The sequence below is a fragment of the Microtus pennsylvanicus genome, chromosome 14, assembly GCF_037038515.1.
Source record: "Microtus pennsylvanicus isolate mMicPen1 chromosome 14, mMicPen1.hap1, whole genome shotgun sequence".
NCBI classification, from domain to species: Eukaryota; Metazoa; Chordata; class Mammalia; order Rodentia; family Cricetidae; genus Microtus; species Microtus pennsylvanicus.
The window spans coordinates 38,089,786-38,110,380 of record NC_134592.1 but is presented as its reverse complement, the minus strand read 5'-3'; the positions used below and the strand labels follow the sequence as shown (position 1 = coordinate 38,110,380).

The 20,595-nt window shown below is 36.5% G+C and overlaps 1 protein-coding gene across 2 annotated transcripts in view; it reads left to right on the top strand.

The window, feature by feature from the left end:
• Positions 1–20,595, top strand: part of Fut8 (fucosyltransferase 8) — a 203,831-nt gene that overhangs the window by 91,671 nt on the left and 91,565 nt on the right. The window lies entirely within an intron of this gene.

The window sequence follows — 20,595 nt, the reverse complement described above, 5'->3', positions numbered from 1 at the left end:
GAACACAAGCTATATGATTCAAATTAGTATATATTAATTTTTTTATTCTATGAACTACAACAAAGATAATTTTTGAAAGGCTTAGTTACTCTTAATTAAGCTTTTACGATGAATAGCAAAAATTCATTGTTAGATAGAACAGTGTGTCTGGAACATGGGTAATTATTATCATTCCTTTTTAGTCTACTAAAGATTGTGACACAGTTGTTCAAAGACATCAGTTGTTTGGAAAGCCAAAGTCTGATTTAAATGAAAAACGTAAACAGTGATATCTATTTATACATGTCTTTAACTCACAGCCACTAAGTTTACAAGTTGTTTGACAAGCTTTGCTTCTCTTTCTTCACATCTAAGAGTGATCATGTGTACAGTGCATACTGTCACCTTAAAAAGCTGCAGGGCGAGAAAGGAAGATATGAAAACTTTTGCATTAGAGGTGATAATTGGCACTACCAGCAAGCGGTATTGAGATATAGTTGAATTATACATTACTTTTTGAGAAACATAATTCATGAATTGAAAGTGGAGCATTAGAGAGGATACCTCCCGGTTCTCCCATTCTGCCATTTGCATACATTGCATTTCACATTGCTCTCAGAACTCAGTTGCTTCACAGAGTATCCTCAGGTTCTTTTAGTAGCCTATGGAAGATAATGTTGAATAGTAATATATTTACAAAAACAAGTGAAGCCACATCGTTGGCTTGATGATGGTAAATGCTGTCACAGTAGGATTATTCATCAAGGAATTAAGTGGTCAGTGATAAGATAATGGACGGTAATTTCTTCAATTGAATCATTTTATTGGAGGTTCACGAAGGAGGGTATCGGAAGTTGTGGTCTTTGCACTGAAGTTTGTATGTGATTCATTATTCTTGATTTAGCCATTACTAATAATAACTGTCATCTGTTGGGTATTTGTCATATGCCAGGTACTGTGCCATAGACAGATTACTTTACTGAATTTCAGGATATCTTTATGAGATTCTAGTGCTGTTTTCAATCATTTACAGATGAAGAATCATAAGGGTTGTTAAGTAATTTAATTTGCCCAAGTTACACTTTTAACAAATGGTAGAACCTTCTTTGAATTCTGGCAGTATAGCTACACAGCCTGAAGTCTTATCTTCCTAAGCTGGAAACAGAAAAAGCAGTGACCCAGAAAATCTTAATTAAAAGTCTCAGGAGAGACTTCTCTTCCAGAGAAGATTTTTTTCTTTTATAATTTAGGCTCCTAAATAATCACTGATTTTTTTTCCATGTTCCATCTTTAGTACTGATATTTCTGTTTCCTTTTTTCTTATACAGAGGGTATCTTGTTTTTGCTATATGAAGGAAAATGTGCTATTAATACGAGTTGTTCCTCAACAAAATAAAATAAAAAGCTATCATAGTCTCTTTTAATACTCATTTTATTATTTGAAAATTATGTGTATATATGTCTTTCTGTGTGTGGGTTTGTCCTCATGAGCACCATGAAGTGGAGAAGAGGGCATCAGATCCCCTTGAACTAGAAGTGCAGGCAGTTGGGAGCCATCTGATATCTTTGCTGGGAAGTTAACTCAAAGGCAAAATCAGAACCTGTTCTTAAGTCTAAGCCATTTCTCTAATCCCTCATAGGGTCTCAAGCCCCTTTCATTATTTTTGTACATTGAAATTAAATTTCTAACAACTGCTTTAAAATGTAGAAATAGCCATTAAGAGCTGATGTACTTGATAAATGTAAATACAATCTGGAAACAGACTAAACAGAAGAGCACAATTTTATAAATAAGCATATAATCTCAGTATTAAATACATAGTTATTTTCCCTTCTTGGAGAAGTAAGTCTTCCCAGACTTTTCTTTATACTTTCCTGGTAAGGCTGTTTGTATACCATCCTCAGGGATTTTATTTTATTTTATTTTGGTTTTTCGAGACAGGGTTTCTCTGTGGCTTTGGAGCTTGTCCTGGAACTAGCTCTGTAGACCAGGCTGGTTTCGAACTCACAGAGATCCGCCTACCTCTGCCTCCCGAGTGCTGGGATTAAAGGGAAGGATTTCATTTTAAATTTAAAGCCAGAACATGAACAATGGAGTTGCTTTATGGCATTCAGACATTTTTCCTTATAGTAATTCAGCTAATATTTTGTGCTCAGTTTGATATCTATTTTTTATAGTAAGACATATATTCATAAGCCGGAAGACTGAATATTGGTTCAGGTAAATGTAATAGTAGGTAATTTCTTTTGAAATAAAGGCATATAAATTGGAGTTGTAAAAAGCAAATCAAAGCCTGAAATGGCAATTTTTAACATTCAGGACAATAATTTTAAAAACAGTTAGCTAACTTGCCAACTACAATTTTTAGTTTTTTGATACTGTGATAAATTTAGATGAAAATTAAGTACCATCTCTTTGATGGCTATAAAGGTACACATACCTTCCTGACAGTAAAATTTATTACTTTCAGTGTACAGGTTTGTGGGTTTTGGCAAGTGGTCACAGTGAGCCCCATGAAGTGGAGAAGAGGGCATCAGATCCCCTTGAACTAGAAGTTTAGGTAGTTGTGAGCCATCTGATATCTTTGCTGGGATATCATCAATCATCACCATCTTTCCAGAATTCTATTGCTTCTTTTAGTTAAATTCTGTCCCTGTCTCCTAACTGTGACTCCTGCTCAATATGTTTGCTTTTCTAGAGTATCATAAAATGAAATCATGCAGTTGATAGCCTTATGGGTCTGACATCTTCATTTGGCATAATATGTTGGAGATTCATCAATATTTTATGTATATTTATTTTTATGCTTTTCGTATTTCCAAGTAAATGGTTTTTTTTTTATTTCTTTTTAGTGTTGAGTTATATGTATCACAGTTTGGGGTTTTATTTTTTGAAAAATACTTTTTTTATGTATTGAAGATCATTAGATAGTTGCTACTTTTTAACAATTGCAAACAAAGTCAATATTAATATTTGCTCTATAAGTTTCTATGTGACATAAGGGTCTGTTTTCTTCTTATGACATAAGGGTTCTTTTTTATTTTCTAAATAATTGGAATGGGATTGCTGGATTGATGGGGCTAAAGAGATGGTTCATTTGGTTAAGTTATTTCCTCACATCATTTGAACTTAAGTTTAGGTCCCCAAGGAAAGATGAGTACAGCAGTATGTGCCCACCCCTGGGATGGGTGAGGATGGAGCATAAAGACAGGTGGATCCCCGAAGCTTATTGGCCAGCCAGGCAAGGTGAATTTATGAGCCCCAGGTTCAGTGAGAGACCGTTTTTTAATTTGTCTTTCTTTGGATCACTAGTCCCCAAATAATGGCACAGAGTCTTATTAATTATGAAAACATGGCCTTATCTTAGGCTTGTTCACACCTAGTTTTTATAACTTAAATTAACCTATTTTGTTAATTTATTTTCTGCCACATGACTCTTTACCTCTCTTCCATTCTGTACGTCCCTTTCCCTCAATGTCTTGCTGGCTTAATTCTGTGTGCCTCAGATTCTTCCCACGTTCCTCTCTCTCCCTGGAAGTCCACCTGTTCTCTCCTGCCTAGCTATTGGCTATCCAGCTCTTTATTAAACCAAACCGAAGACACCTTAGGCAGAGACCATCTTCACAGTGTAGAAAAAAATTATCCCTCAAGGCTGTTTCATTAAGGTCAGAGAGTGATGGAAGAAGGCATCTGATGTTGACCTCTGGCCTCTACAAACATGCAACCACCCACATTACCATTTCCCTGGCTCATTAAACAGCAATATTCTAACTCCTCTCATCCTTGGTAGTGCTTGCTATTGGCAGTCATTTTGTGCCGTCCTTTAAAACTGGTATGTAATATCATCTCATTGAGGTTTTAGTGTTTATTTCTGTAATTAAGGATGTTAAACATTGTTTTATGTATTTACATGCCACTTTCATTTTTTGTTTGTTTCTTTGTTTTTTGGTAAAGTGTTATTTGGGCAATTTTTTTTTTGGTGTATGTGTTAGGTGGTGGAGGGGAGGTGTATGTGTGCATATAATGTTTACTGTAGGTAGAACATGTGCCCGTGGAGGCGTGTGGAGGCCAGAGAGGGACATCTGGTGTCCTGTTTTATCATTTGTCTATCTTTTCTTTCTGAGACAGAGGCTCACATTGGCCAGTAAGCCTAGGCTAGTGTCCAACAATCCCAGGTGATCTTTCTGTCTCTATCACTGGTGCTACAGGCATGTGCAGACTCACCTGGCCTGACTTTTTATGTATGTTCTAGCATCTGAACTCAGCTTTTAATGAGCTGTCTATCCAGCTCTATTGCCTACTTTTAAAATAGAGCTATTTATTATTTTTTTAAACACTGGAGTTTTAAACATGCAAATATGTATAAGCAAAATTATATATGTGGATATTATTCATAATATAGTATAGGAAGATAAGGCCTATAAGGCTGAGAGATGAGCCAACCTGGATTCTGCCTGAAGGCCTAGCAACAGGCATTGTCAGAGTCCCTGATCATGCTTAGCCAATGAAGTGTGACAATGCAATGTCAACAGATCAGAACACAGCCTGGGTCCTAGGAGGAGAATATATAAGGCTCTCCCCGTTACTGAATAAATGAGGCTGCTGTTTGCCTTTTACCTGACTCCTGGTGTCTGTGCCGTTAAGGCTGTGCCTTCTCACCCTCCTCCCCGGAGGGAGCCTTTAGGACCCAGCAACAATATAGTATAATACAAATAGTATAACCAAAAAATATCACAGTTTAAAACAACAATTTACTCTTGATTTTTTTTTTAATTTAGGATGGTTTCAGGCTAGTTCTGTAGTTATGTATAAGGTTATGGCTGCACACATCTTTGACTCTTGGTTAGGCAATCCAAGATGATTTGCCTGTTTAGCTCAAATCTTGTTCCATTTTGTGTTTCTTCTCTATCCAGGTAGCACAAGTTTTAGATATAGTAGAGTTAGAAGACTCTCAACTCTATATTTTTATGTTCTGTATTTTTTCTGTCATATTTTTCTGTCAATTGCTTTCTCTTTTATTGATTTCTACTCTTAGTTTGATATTAAAGCTGTTACCAGGTTTACGTCTTTTATCTTGCTAAATTTCTTCCCTATTTATCTCATCTCCTCCTGTTTTTGTCTTGAATTATGTAGTCTTTTGTTACTCTGTTTTTCACAGTAAGTTATATCAACTTAAAAAAATATTTTGACTGCATGTATGTCTGTGCATCATGTGTGAACCTGGTCTTGGCCAGAAGGTGTCAAGTTCTCTGAAACTGGTATTATGGATGGTTCTGGGCTGCTAGAGGGTGCTGGGAATCAAACCCCAGGTCCTCTGGAAGAGCAGCCGCTGCTCTGAACCACTGAGTTGTCTCTTCAGCCAAGTTCTACCAACTTTTAATGGTTATCAGTGGTAAGAGTGCTTGTATCTCCAGCACCTGTGAAAATATATGCATTGTTATGTGGGCTTATCACTTCAGCATTGTGTGGCAGAGACAAGAGGATTCCAAGAGCTCACTGAGGGAGGAAACCACCTAGCCAAACAGAGAGACCCTGTCTCAAGGGAATAAAGGTGCAGGGGGAGTCATTGATGCCTGATGTCTACCACGGGCATGCATCTGCATGTTCATATGCATGTATCACACACATATGCAACACACGTATCACAATACAATAAACTGCAATCTTTTTCGTTATCATTTATCTTTAGTATTTTTGCCTTGCTCTGGAGGTCATAAAAAACATCTTGTAATTTTCAAACTTTTAAAATCTCATTATTTTGAATGTCTTTGTTTCCCTCAGCTTGAAGTGTATCTTCTAGTATTTTTTATGATGCATGTTTTAAAGAACAATACATTATTTCAGATTTTCTCATTTTTAAAGTTTCATTTTTGGAAGATACTTTTTAAGAAAAAGTATAGAATTTGGCAATAGTTTTTTAATAGCATTCTACACATTTTATACTTAAAAATAGTTTATATAAGACTAGAGTGTCTTATTTTTCCCAAGGGAAAAGACCTCCCTTCCTGAGAACATTTCTGTGGGCCTATTTCAGTCGAGATTTCTAACCATCATCATACTTTTTTGAGGATTCTGCAGTCATCACAGTGAATTCTTTTCTTTGGCTGCATTTGCATTTTCCTTTTTGTCTTTGATGTTAATCAGTGACTGTGATGCGCCTAGGTACGTGATTTGCTTTTATCCAGCTTGAAGTTTGCTGAACTTCTTAAATATGGGAGCTGATGTCTTTAAAATTCAATTTTAAAAATTTCAGTATGACTCCTGAACTGTGCTTTCACATTTCTCCTCCTAGAACTGGAAATGCAGGTATTGGAAAGCTTCTTTGTGCAGTGTAATATGCTTCTTATGTGTCTTTGCTAACTTAATTCCTCTTTCCTGTTTATGTATTTTCTAAGTTATCTTCCAGCTTATCTTTGCATTCTGCTGTTAAACAAATTTATATATTTGGTTGGTATTTTCATTCTACAATATCTAGTTGATTTTCTTGGAAATTTCAAATTTCTTTGGAAATTCATATTTTTGAAAGTTTGTCTTTGGTGCTGGAGTGATCGATTACTGGCTGAGAGAATTGACTATTCTTTCTAAGGGTCCAAGCTCAATTCCTAGCACCTACATGGTAGCTTACAGCTGTCTGTGACTCTGGTTCCAAGGATACCATGCCTTCTCCTGGCCTCTCTGGGCACCAGGTACACATGCAGGCAAACATATAAGTAAAACACTCATATACAAAATAATAATTAATACAAAGTATCCATGATATTCTGAATGTTTTCTAGATCCCTTTTAATTAAGTTCTGTTATCTTTTCCTTTTGCCTTTTTGCATATCTGTTTTTAGTCATATGCCAGTAATTGCTTATAAAAATACTTTGAAGGCTGTAGGTTCTTTCCCTTGTTGAAAGTATGTTATGTCTGGGCTTTTCTTCTTTAACTTTTAAAAATGATGTTTTATTTTTTGTGCATATGTATATGTGTGTGTGTGTGTGTGTGTGTGTGTGTGTGTGTGTAGGTATGGATAATCCAGTATTTTCATGTGGAGATCAGAGGACAATTTGTGGGAACTGGTTCTCTCTTTCACCATGTGGAACTTGGTGATCCTCTTGGTGATCGAACTATGTTGTTGGACTTGGTAACAGATATTTTTATTCTGTGAACCAGGGCTGTAGAGTTCTGAGTGTTAATTTTTAGTTTCTTGTCCTAACTAAATTTGACATGAGGCCTGACATAGAAATGAGCTGAAATTAATTTGTATGTAAAATGTAATAATCTATCTTTACTAAAGCCATATAAGTATTTTATAATGCTAAGTTTACTAGTACATAGACACAGTACATTGTTTACAATTATTTTCATAGTAGAGCTGCAACTGACAATAATTTTTGGAGCCTTTCTCAATGTCTTTGTGTCATGAGTTACAGTAGGAAATGATGCAAGAACCCATGTTAGATTCTCCTTTTATATCTAGCATTGTGATTACTTTTAACATTTGTTACAGTAGGAATGGCAAGACAAAACAGTAGCTATTAATGTATTGCTGTGTATTTTAAGCAGAGGCTGCTCATTTGTTTTCTGAATGCTCAGACTCAAATAATCACACAGAAAGTATATGAATTACAACACTGCATGACCAGTAGTTCAGACATTTTCCTAGCTAGCTCTTATATCTTAAATTAACCCATTTTTATTAATCTGTGTATCACCACGATGCTGTGGTCTACCAGTAAAGTTTTATCGCGTCTTTCTCCTTTGGCAGCTGCATGGCGTCTCTCTGACTCTGCCTACTCTCTCTGTATTTCCTGCCTGGCTTTACTCTGCTAAGCCATTGGCCAAAACAACCTTATCCATTAACCAATAAAAGCAACACTTATCCAGAAGGACATCCCACAACATCTCCCCTTTCCTGTCTAAATAAAAAGGAAGATTTTAACTTTAACATAGTAAAATTATATGTAACAAAGCAGTTATCAAGCAAGAATTACAGTTTCACAATATTTAGTTCATTTACATTTGGCAAATTAAGGAAAATAATATCCTATCTTTGTGAGTCTAAAGTTTTATATCCAATTTATCCTTTATCATAACTAAGGAAAACTATAATTGTAACTATCTGTCTTCAACTCTTCAAAGACCCCAGAAAGATATATTACCTATATAATATAAACAGGAAGTATATTGTAAGCAACTTCCAAAGTTCTAGAATTGACAGAGACATCTCGCTGCCTGGACAGTACCCAAAGTTTTTCTGTAATATTGGGGCATCATCTTCAGCCTACTGGCCCATAGTATCCGGCAGACTCCCATGAAGCAGGAAATTTGAAAGGCTGTTTCGCCTATATTGGCAGGTTGCCAGTCACTTTCTTCTGTGCCCTGCAGAATGTCTGGCAGACTCTTTTCATGAAGCAGGAACCCCAAAGAATCATCTCACCTTCTTTAGACAAGTTCAGTAGTCATTTCTGTGGGCCCTGCCTGTCCAGTTCATACAACATACCATCAAGCAGTCTAGGCAAGAGCAGTTTCTTGCCCAAATGGCTACTCTTGTCACATTGAAAGCAAATTCTCTAACAAGTTTCTTCAATGCCCATTAACCTCTCTGAACTAATTGGTGCTGCCTGCCAGAAGCAAGCATGTCTCACTTTTGAGAAAAGTCTAAGTTCTTAAAACATTTTTTTTTTTTTTGGTTTTTTGAGACAGGGTTTCTCTGTAGCTTTGGAGCCTGTCCTGGAACTCCCATTGTAGACCAGGCTGGCCTCAAACTCACAGAGATCCTCCTGCCTCTGCCTCCTAAGTGCTGGGATTAAAGGTGTGCGCCACCACTGCCCAGCAATTTCTTAAAACATTTTAAATGCCATATTCTGTAAGTCTTTGAAGTGTTGAAGATTAACTATCTAACTGAAATATATGTTTATATATCTGAAAAACCTAACTAACGTGACTACAAGTTTGATATTACAGAAGACTGTCTATTAATCTGTATGTAACTAAACATTACAACCACATTAGCCTGGAAGAAATCCACAGATTTGCATCCTTTGTGGAAACAAAAGCAGAACCTTTTTTCCAAAGCAACATATACTTAGACCCAAAATTTGAAGTCAAGATACTTTTATGTTGGTTTAACTTAGCAGCCCCCAGAAACAAATATTTCTCTGCAGTCAAAAAATTCAAAGAAAACACAATAATAATCATAATCCAGACTCTCTGTGTATTTTCCATCTTTAAGTGGCTTGTTTTTCTTTACTCCTTTTATTTATGACTACCTGTACTCTTTTATATTACTTTCGCTGTCTCTTTAAAGACTTCTTTATTTTTATAACTGTCTATACTCTTTTTCCTCTCTCTCCCAAGCCTACATACATTTTTTTTTTACTACACTGCGTCTTGTTTAGAGGTCTTTTATATCTGAATCTGTTCTATTGTGTTTCTGAAATCCTTTTCTGACAAGGAGCATTTTAAAATGGTAAGCAGTGTGGTTGCGGCAGCCCTGGATGCTCACTCCCTTGTATCAGGTGACATTTTAAGTACTATGTAAGCTTATTCAATCCCATAACAGACCTTTGAATAAGTATATTTCCATTTTGTAGAACTAGCCAGGCAAATACAATAAAGTAGTTGGCTAAGTTGTTGTCTGAAGTTTGTAGAGCTGTGGGTACTAGATATGGAGTTCAAACTCAGGCATTTTGGTTTTATTTTTAATCATTTTGCTATTATAACTCTAGGAGTAACTTGTATATCACAGAAAATTCTTCAGCACTCCTCCAGCACTTATTCTTCTTAGTTTGTATGGATATAGCAGGCCAGATCATATGCTATAATGAGCTTTGTCTCTGTACCAGACTCCTTAACTCCTCATTTATCAGTAAACAGATTTAACAGAAGTGGAAGAGCATTGCAAAATGATAGAGGAGTAATTATATGAAGACATATTGAGCCTTAACAGATGTATTCTTGACAACAGTATTTAATACATGAGGTGAACTATTTCTGAAGCAAAGAGAAATAGATTCTGCTATGATAGCTAAAAATTTCATCACCCTCTTATAGTAATAGATCAAGCAGACAAAAAATCAATAAGGATATATTTAACATGGGCAACACTGCCAGTCAGATGGACCTAGTTGATAGACTATTATCTCTCACAATAGCAAATAGATATTTGCCATGAACACATTCTTACTCTGATGTGTACCCCCTGTTATTTGGACCAGAGTATATTTTTTTATTGTTTTTATTGAGTTATATATTTTTCTCTGCTCCCCTCCCTTTCTCTCCCCTCCTCTTTTCCCCTCTTCCATGGTCCCCATGCTCCCAAATTACCCAGATCTTGTCTTTCTGTACTTTCCATATAGATTAGATTCATGTATGTCTCTCTTAGAATCCTCTTGTTGTCTAGGTTCTCTGGGATTGTGAATTGAACACTGGTTTTTCTTTGCTGGGTCTGGATTACCTCACTAAATATGATGTTTTTTAGATCCATCCTTTTGCCCCTCAAATTTCAAGATGTCATTATTTTTTTCTGCTGAGTAGTACTCCATTGTGTAAATGTACCACATTTTCCTTATCTATTTTTTGGTCAAGGGGCATTTAGGTTGTTTCCAGGTTCTGACTATGACAAGCAATGCTGCTATGAACATAGTTGAGCACATGTCCTTGTGGTACAATTGAGCATCCTTTGGGTATATACCCCAAAATTTGTATTGCTGGGTCTTGAGGTAGGTTGTTTTATAATTTTCTAATATCCAAAGGGGCTGTACCAGTTTGCACTCCCATCAGCAATGCAGGAGTGTTCCCTTTACTCCACATCCTCTCCAGCATAAGTTGTCATCAGTGTTCATGATCTTGGCCATTCTTACAAGTGTAAGATGGAATCTCAGAGTTGTTTTGATTTGCATTTCTGAATCAGAGTATATTTTAAAGGCTCCTTTAGATGGCCTTGCTCTAAGAAGTAGGGAAGTCTGTATTTGGAATTGTACATTGTGAAGTGTGGGCTCCAGAAACTTCTACTTATTTATAGGATCAGCTGGAAGTCTCTTCTGCAGAGAAAAATTCCTTTTCCTTTCCATTTTCACACTCTGTTCACTTCTCACACCCGACAAAGATGGTTCAGGAGAAGTGAGCTAGGTGGATGACTATGTATGTCCAAGGCTGCAAACTTATTAGGAGAGAAGTTGATTACTTAAAAACTGTTTACCCTTGCTGTTTTGTGTGACACATGCTCTTACTCCTTCATTTGTCCACCTGGATGTGATAGTTTAAGAGCGGTTTGATGAGACTTTATTTAACTCACTATACTCAGGGAATATTTCAACTTGTCTTTAGTTTCACTTATTTTATATTGTGTTTTTTGCATATAATCTTATCTATTTATATTTAGTTTTTATATATGAGTTTTTAATTTAGTGGAGATGAGTGCAGAAAGCCCAAGTCATAAATAGCCTGTCTCTTTGTTTATGAAGTGACAAATTGATTATTGGTTCACTTGGAAGCATCTATTTTGATGAATGCTTAATAATCTAGTTCAAAATATAAATAAAAATGCAAGTGGAACTAATTCCCAAACACAAGTAAATACAGCTTTTATATGAGTAATTAATTTCAGTTCCCTTCTCCCTAGGAATCTGTGTAGTAACTGCCTTGCTAAAGATAGTGGTGTTTCTTTTTCCATTTTTAAAAAATTGCTTGGTTTTAATAGGAGTTGGCAATCTGTCTAGTGGGACAAATCCAGACCCTCTATCCCTTTTTGTTTTTGATGACTTTCAGGCTAAGAATGGTTTTTCATTTTTCAGTTGTTGGGGAGCAGGGAACGAATTTAGAGGATAATATTAGGTTATGTAGCAACGAGACCTAAACTGTTTATTATCTGGACATTTATAGAAAAAGTTTTCTAGCTGGAAGTTTGTGTGAATCAGATGTTCTTATTATTAGCTCATGCCTCTTTCAGTCTTTGAATTATTATGCATATTACATGTGAGTAAAGACAGGCTGTGAAATGAAAATCTAGTTGCTGATACTATTCTGATCAAGCTCTTGCCGATTTTGCTCTAAGTCTTTATGAAATTCTTCCGCAGCTCAGATTTCTTTTGCTTTTTAATTTGTTCAAACATTCTCTCTGTTCTCTTTCCCAGTATCCGTTAGAGAGCTGTTGTGTTGAGAGCTGAAATGGTGCTTGGGGAAGGAGATCTGCTGAGTTTACAAAGAATCAGGGACAGCAGATTCCTGTAGATATTTGCATTTAATAAATATCTTTACTGAGACAGAATAATGAAATAGAAGTATATGGGCTTTCTTCCCCCTAATTTGACTCTGTGAACCAAATTTTATGAATTTAACCTTTTTTAGCTGATGCTTTACATATGGGAATTGTAGTTGCCCACCCTTAGTTTTATTTAGAATAGAGAGATTTAAGTTATTGTCACTACCTAGGAAAGCCTCTCGTGAAAGATGTCATTTTTGGAGAAAGCTGTCACATGAGTAAAAGTACAAAGACATTATAACTGAATTAAAAAAAATAAATAAATTCAGTGTTGGCATTTTTCTTTTGTATACAAATGCCACTTAGACAAAGTACATTTTTGATAAATTTTTAAATGTATGAAGATTTAGCTTAGGACTTCAATAGCATTCCTTTTAAAATATATGAATACATTTTATATAATATATACTTATATATAACATATGTGTTATATATATATATATATACACACACACATTGTATCTTGATTGGTTTTAAAACTCAGAGTCCAATAGTGTTATGTGTATATGGATATGGGACCATCCAAGGACAGCCTACCAGCAGCCCCACACCTTGCTGAAGAAAAATGATTCCCATTTTTTTGGAGCTATGAACTTCTAGTAGCTTCTCAGCTTGGGGTGGAGCCTTGTGAGCAGGCCACCCCCACTCCATACATGCTGCTGTGTGGATTCTCTTAATCTTGTGTTGGTAGTCATAGCTGCTCCATGCGTGCATTAGCTTTATCATGTCACAGAAGAATGCATTTCACATCCTCTCTCCTCATCCTCTGTGACGTCATGATTGGGGGTTGTTACAGATGCAGCCCATCTTTTAGGAAGCCCTCAGTATGGATCTGATGCACATGGATAGCTTGAGAATCTATTTTTCTAATGTGTAGTACTTTGATGTTCATATTACCGTGTCAGTAGATGTGTAACACACACACACACACACACACACACACACACACACACACACACACAGAGAGAGAGAGAGAGAGAGAGAGAGAGAGAGAGAGAGAGAGATCGATCTTTGGGATTTACCAGAGTTTGTTACAGGCTCTGTAGTGCACCAATGAAATAAATATTTATGTAAATCTCCTACTTATGTAGGGCATCATGTGTTGTGGGGAAGAAAGGTTCCGTTCAGAAGAGTTTCTGTGGGCCTAAGAATGAAATGCAGTGAATAGAGTACATGCCAGCGTGGGTGAGACCTTGGACCAGAAGAAAACAAGACATGAAACCAAAGTGTTTATTTGACACGTTCTATCTTATTCACAAGATATTTCTGGTTTTATGACATTTACCTTAGCTATGCAGCCTTAGTTTTTCACAGCAAGAGCTATGAAAGAGAAATGTAGACTGCTGCTGTTGATGTTTATGTCAAGGAATACAAGCCAAGTTTTGTAATTTCAAAATGTAATTTTAGGTTTCTCATCCTAGCTTTGCTTTGTAATTAATAATTTCATCAAATCTGTTTTCATTGATATTTTGCATATGTGACATTTAATTTTTACTAGAGGCCAATCGCTTTTTTCCTTTTTTATTCTACCTCTGGTCTCCAGCTTTGGGTGCCACTATTAGGAAATCAGCAAGAAGATATTTATGACTTTTCTAACAGCACTTTTGCATATAAATTGTAGTTAAAGATGTAGATTGACAGCTAAACAGACTTTATTTTCTTAGTTTGGGTAGGATACAGCTTACTTTGTCTTGTTATATCTGACTGAAACTGTTAGAATCTTGTTTCCGTAATTCATAGTTTTAAATTTTCCATTGATGATATAGAAAATAGGACAGTGTACTTGACTGTACTGTCACGTAAAGATTCAGCTGGAAAGGAACATGCATGTTAGCATGGTAAGATAGACTAGCTTGTTTCTCCTGCCCACCTTTTGAGCTCGGAACCTGGGCCGTCATGTTTACCTAACACTTATGGGCAAATGGAGCCTGAACTTGCACAGCAAGCACTTTATCCTCTGAGCTTTTTCCCTAGCCACTCCTGAAGTTTTTTTTTTTTTTCACTGTCAAAAGCCATCATTTATTTTTTTTGTGTTTTGTTTTTTTTTTTGATTTATTTATTTATTTATTTATTAAGGATTTCTGCCTCCTCCCCGCAACCGCCTCCCATTTCCCTCCCCCTCCCCCAATCAAGTCACCCTCCCTCATCTGCTCTAAGAGCAATAAGGGTTCCCTGACCTGTGGGAAGCCCAAGGACCGCCCACCTCTATCCAGGTCTCCTAAGGTGAGCATCCAGACTGCCTAGGCTCCCCCAAAGCCAGTACGTGCAGTAGGATCAAAAACCCACTGCGATTGTTCTTGAGTTCTCAGTATTCCTTATTGTCCTCTATGTTCAGCTAGTCCGGATTTGTCCCATGTTTTTTCAGACCCAGGCCAGCTGGCCTTGGTGAGTTCCCGATAGAACATCCCCATTGTCTCAGTGTGTGGGTGCACCCCTCGCGGTCCTGAGTTCCTTGCTCGTGCTCCGTCTCCTTCTGCTCCTGATTTGGACCTTGAGATTTCTGTCCCGTGCTCCTCTGTCTCTGTCTCCTTTCATCGCCTGATGAAGGTTAATATTCATGAGGATGCCTATGTGTTTTTTTTTTTTTAAATAATGATCTTTAAGACCCAAACTTTCTCTGAGAATTCTTTCTTGGTCCTTTCATGCAGGTACGGTACAATTTCCCTGTGTTCTCTGAGCACTTACCATTTATTCTTGCCATTATACACACTTACCACAATGCGTTAACTTTATTTATGCCTTTGTCTCTTGAACTGAATCTTGTCAGTGTGCCAAAGGCTCTAACCAGAACCTGATACCTTTAATAAAAACCATGAAATGACTGAAACTTGAATGAATGAGCCCGATTTACTTGGGGATTCTTTGTTTCTGCTTATAGATTATTCACACATTCCTAACTGATGACTATCATTTTAGACACGGTTCTCTGTGCCTTTTATGTCTTAGTTCTGACACATTACCTAGCTCAGTAGTTTTATTGTTGCATGAATAAATTGGATTTAGGACTATATTTTGCATTGGTCTTAGTAAGCATCTGTACCTCTAGATTAGTCACTGTAGTATTAAAATTTAACGTCCCTAGATGTGATCTTTTTGTTTGTTTTTTTTAAATTTTTTTTAATTTTTTTAAAATTTATTTTTTTATTAAGGATTTTTGCCTCCTCCCCGCAACCGCCTCCCATTTCCCTCCCCCTCCCCCGATCAAGTCACCCTCCCTCATCTGCTCAAAGAGCAATCAGGGTTCCCTAACCTGTGGGAAGCCCAAGGACCGCCCACCTCTATCCAGGTCTCCTAAGGTGAGCATCCAAACTGCCTAGGCTCCCCCAAAGCCAGTACGTGCAGTAGGATCAAAAACCCACTGCGATTGTTCTTGAGTTCTCAGTATTCCTTATTGTCCTCTATGTTCAGCTAGTCCGGATTTATCCCATGCTTTTTCAGACCCAGGCCAGCTGGCCTTGGTGAGTTCCCGATAGAACAATTTTTTTGAATTTAAGGATTTGTTGCTCTGTCTTTTCCAACCCTTCAGTCAAAGTTCACTAAAGGATTTCAGAGACTATTTTAAGGATCTAAATGAAAAGAATCCATTTGCTCTGAAATATCAAGAAATAAACAGCAAATGATGATTTCTCTAGTAAGAAGGCAAAATTGAAAAGAGGTTTTGTTTGCATTCTTGAAAATGATAGGCCATTGTTAAGAGCGATGAAATATTTTTCAAATTATGTTGTAACATGTCTAAAAGTGACAAGACTATAGAATAAAGAGGAAATTATTTAATTAGCTTGTATATTGTTGCTAATTTTGTGCAGTGACTCTAAGGGACATTTGAAGAAACTAATGTGACTATTTCCTGGAAGAAAAAGTAACTTCCAGACAGGCTTTCCGTGGAAGAACTATCATTTTCCGCTAGATCTAAAGAGAGCTATAGTTCAGGGTAAATAAAAGCATCAAAGTTTTAAGGTGGTCAATAAGAATGTTTTAAATCAGTGGAAAAAAAACACTGGTTCATTATCCTGTGTTTACATTTAACTTTTGAGGAAATTGTTTCTTAATACATTATTAGGCAAAGTTTTAGTAGGGTTTTTGTTTGTTTGGGTTTCTTTGGACCTCACATATCTTTAAAATAATCCTGGCTGATACATAGATTATGGTCATCCAAAAGTTTATTTATGAAATTAACATCAAAATTGTTATCAAAAATTTTAAAGCAAATAGTTGTATTTAGGCAAATTATTATAAAATGAATATTATTTAAGGAACATGTCATGACTCTTACATTTTTTAAAAAAGTGAGGCCAAAATTATGACTTCGGGCAAATATTTATGGTCAATAACCATAGTTTTGTGAGTCTTTATTTACTGATCTTTTACTTGCTTATACAAGTAGTAATTAATAGAACTCAATATGTTCCTAGGGCATAAGTATCTGTACCCTTTCAAACTACTATCTCTGCTTTGTTCCTCCTTCATCACACAACAAACTCTTCATCATCTTTTAGCTTCATTTGTGGCTGGCCTTCCAGAGAACCTGTGTGTCAATCGTATTATGTATTTCTTTGTGGTATAGTCTAATAAGCTCTCATACCAAAACATAATTGTTAATAATTTATAATATGAAAATTCCTTGAAGATAGTGGTTGTTCCTGTTTGATGTTTATTTCATTAAGTACACAACCCATAACACAACTAAATTTTTTTAAAAAAATGAATGAATTGTAATTCTTGTCATATAGAAATATAAATTTTATTCACTTTCCATTCTCTGTGTTCTTAGGCCTGTTTCACGTTTCATTCTTTTGTATCAAGTCTTCCTTTTTTTCTTCTTCAGTGTTACACTTAAGGCAGGAATTGTCTGAAGTGTTTGTAGGGAAAAACTGTTATAAGTCCATTGGTGAGTGCTACTTCTTTGTATAGATGGTTTGATTTCTGATGAAATGGCATTTAGAAAAATCCTGAGTTTTCACTAGAAACTTCTTTCTTATAAACATATTAATAACATATTTGCTTAAATGTATGTAAAAGAAATACAGATTTATAAATTTGAACAGAATACTTCCCATTCTGCAAAAATACCACAGCACTTCCCAGACCTTTGGTTTGAAAATTCCTTCTTTGCCAGCCAGGTGTCTTTCCTGAAATGACATAAAGTGATTCACTTCACCCACTCATTATGAATCTCTGTCTTGGTTCTTTCCCTTCCATTTATAGTAATTATTAATTTTTATCATAATAAGAGATTCTGTTTTTTAAAAAGATGATGCATGGACAAGGTCAAATATATTACAAAATTAATCTTTTTAAAAAAGACATATGATAAACAGCAAGTGAGGAAAATATCCACTGTCCACTTGTAGCCTTCAGAAATGTAGGCATGTGCATACACACCTAAAGTATGAAAAATGTTACTTAAATTAAGTCTTTGGATTGGAAATGTCTTTGCAAAGAGTGTACATTTAGCTCCAACATATCCAGTTCATTTGTAACACAGGATAAAAACAAAACCACAGAAAATGGGAGGAGTTTAAATTTTTGCTGAAATTGAAGCGTATTGACAACCTACAAAATTGTTTTTGTATGTGCATTGAAAGGATGAGGACCAATGGGGAAACCTCTTCTTTCTCTCCTCCAAAGTTTATCTAGGGGAATGCTAATAATAGACACACAGTTCCTTTACTAGACAGCAGCAGATGAGAACTACAGTGTCATTTGTGTGCTTCCTAAATGTGGACTGGTGCTGGGAATGTACCAGGCCGTGTGGAGAACCAGTCCTTTTGTAAAGCACCAACTCCTTAAAAGCCCAATACTTTGTGAATTTTTAAAAATTTCCGGATAAAATTAAAAGGGTCTAAATAGGACCTAATATTTCAGTTCAAAATGCTACTAAAGCCGTTTTTGTCATCTCCTGGTGTTAGAAGTAGATTTCAGAAAAAGACAAGATCTCCTGAGTAAATTGGGAGCACAGGGATCTTAGAGAGGGTTGAAGGGCAGGGGAGAGGTATGGAGGGGACCAGAGAAAAATGTAGAGCTCAACAAATGTTGAAATAGGAGCGGCGGGGCTGCATCCCCGGCACCCGGCTGCCCCCACGGCTAGCTTTACCGGACATAATTACACGGAAACTGTATTCTTTTAAACACCGCTTGGCCCATTTCTATCTAGCCTCTTCTAGGCTAGCTCTCGCACCTGGATTAGCCCATTTCTAATAATCTGCTGTAGCCCACGAGCTGGCTTACCAGGAATGATCTTAACCTGCATCTGCCTGGAATGGGAAAATCATGGCGACTCTCTGACTCAGCTTCTTTCTCCCAGCCTTCAGTTCTGTTTACTCCTCCCACCTAAGTTTTAACCTATCAAATGGGCCTAGCAGTTTCTTTATTGCTTAACCAATGAAATCAACAGATTGATATATGACACTCCCACATCAAACAAAAATCAATTAAAAAAAAAAAGAAGTAGATTTCAGACTTTGAGTTGTTATGTGCCTGAAGGCAGAGCAGAAGATAGTGATGTTCTCTTAACTTTTGTCATTGTATCTGCCTGGACAAAAACTTCCATGCAAAGGAGAGGTGCCATGATTGCTGTATTTGGAGGAAATTTACATTTTTGTCATCTCCTCATAGGGGAAAGCCCAAAAATCTTTCTATGTTAACTCAGGAAAATGTTATGTCCTTCAGTTTAGGTTCTAACAATAGTTTTATTTAAAGCACACATAAAATCTATGCAGCAGTAATGGAAAGCACTTTGTAAATGAAGCCTAGAAATTTTTGCACAAGGTGTCAACTATTTTCCCATTAGAATGGTTGTGTGAATAGTTAAATGAGTATAAAGCTAGTTAATTGTTTTTCCGTTTTAATTCGAAAAGCTGAAAATTTACCATACCCCTGAACTTGGTATTATTGGTTGCTACCATTTCCTTTGACCCATCACTCCTCATTTTCAATTAAAGGAAAAAGTTAATATTTAGATTTGCTGATTGGTTGGTTAGTTTTGAGACAATATCTCATTATATAGCTGAGGCTGGTATCAACTTGTAATCCAGTTGCCTCAGCCTTCCAAGTGGGAGTCTTTTTGTGAGGTTTCAGATGTATCATATATTTTCATTTCAGCTCTCTTGTTCTGAAAATTTGTGCTATCCCTTAGCCAGACAGCAAGAACACACAAGGAAAATTCAGCTTTTTTTGGGGGGGGCGTAAATATCAACTTTCCAGTTAAAATGCTTACTTCATGGGAGCTTGTATAACTTAATATTGGCAAACTTGCTTGATACTGTTGGATGAAAGGAGATTAAGCTATTTAGGGTTAATTAGTGCAGTTAAGATTGAATGTGGCAAAAGAAGATGCTGAAGAGAGTCTTTATCTTGGTCTTGATCACTAAGGTAGTGCAGCTTGGAGCTAGAATGCTGTATGAAGCAGGCCTCATGTTTAATATCTTAGCAAGGAAGTCGCTCTTCTCCTAAAGCTTTCTAGTACATATAATCCTAGAGAAATGTGTGCATTAAAGAAGGCTTTGTGTATGCCTGGGTGTCTTTTACAGTCCAGCAGCCTCAGGTTTTACAGGTAGATTAGCAGTTCAGGCAAATCACAGATTATTTGTAACAATTCTTTGCATGAGTTGGCTCTAACTACAAAGGTATAAACTGTATGGCATGGTAACTGATTGCTTCTAGATCTCACAGTCTACCTCTTTGGGAAGGCTCCACCTGTTATCTATTAAAGAATTAGTTACAGAGACTCTCTGGTAATTTTATTTTTGTATCCCTCCCTCCCTCCCTCCCTCCCTCCCTCCCTCCCTCCCTCCCTCCCTCCCTCCCTCCCTCCTTCCCTCCTTCCTTCCCTGTCTCTCTGTTTGCCAGCTTTATTTTTAAACTAGTACAAATCCCTTTAGATGTCTATCAGTATTTCTCTGTCTGTCTGTCTGTCCCTCTACCTCTGAGGGCTTTCACTTGGGGTTGGAAGCTGTAGTTGCTCCTTTGCTGAAAAGTAGTTCAAGAAAACATTCCTGCATGGCTGTGAAGTAGCTTCTGGATTACAAAATGATGCAAAGTCCATTTTTTTTTTAAATTAAGTAAGCAATGGCACTTTTGAGGGAATTTTCTTTTCTGTGGGAATAAATATGTAACTTATGAGGTTTTCTTTCATTATCAAGGGCATTTTGAAACTTCAACTTTAGATTGAAGGCAAAAATAAATAAAGTGGTTCTAGCAAAGGTTCTAATAGTTTACCTGTGTTTGAGGACTGCCATTTTTTTCTGGTTCTGTCTGGTACTTATACAGAAGCTCTTTTCATTTTGGAATAGAACAGTTTATGCTCTAGAATATAACCTTTTTGAGGCATATTCAACTACCTTTTTTACTTAAAGTAACCTCTATAGG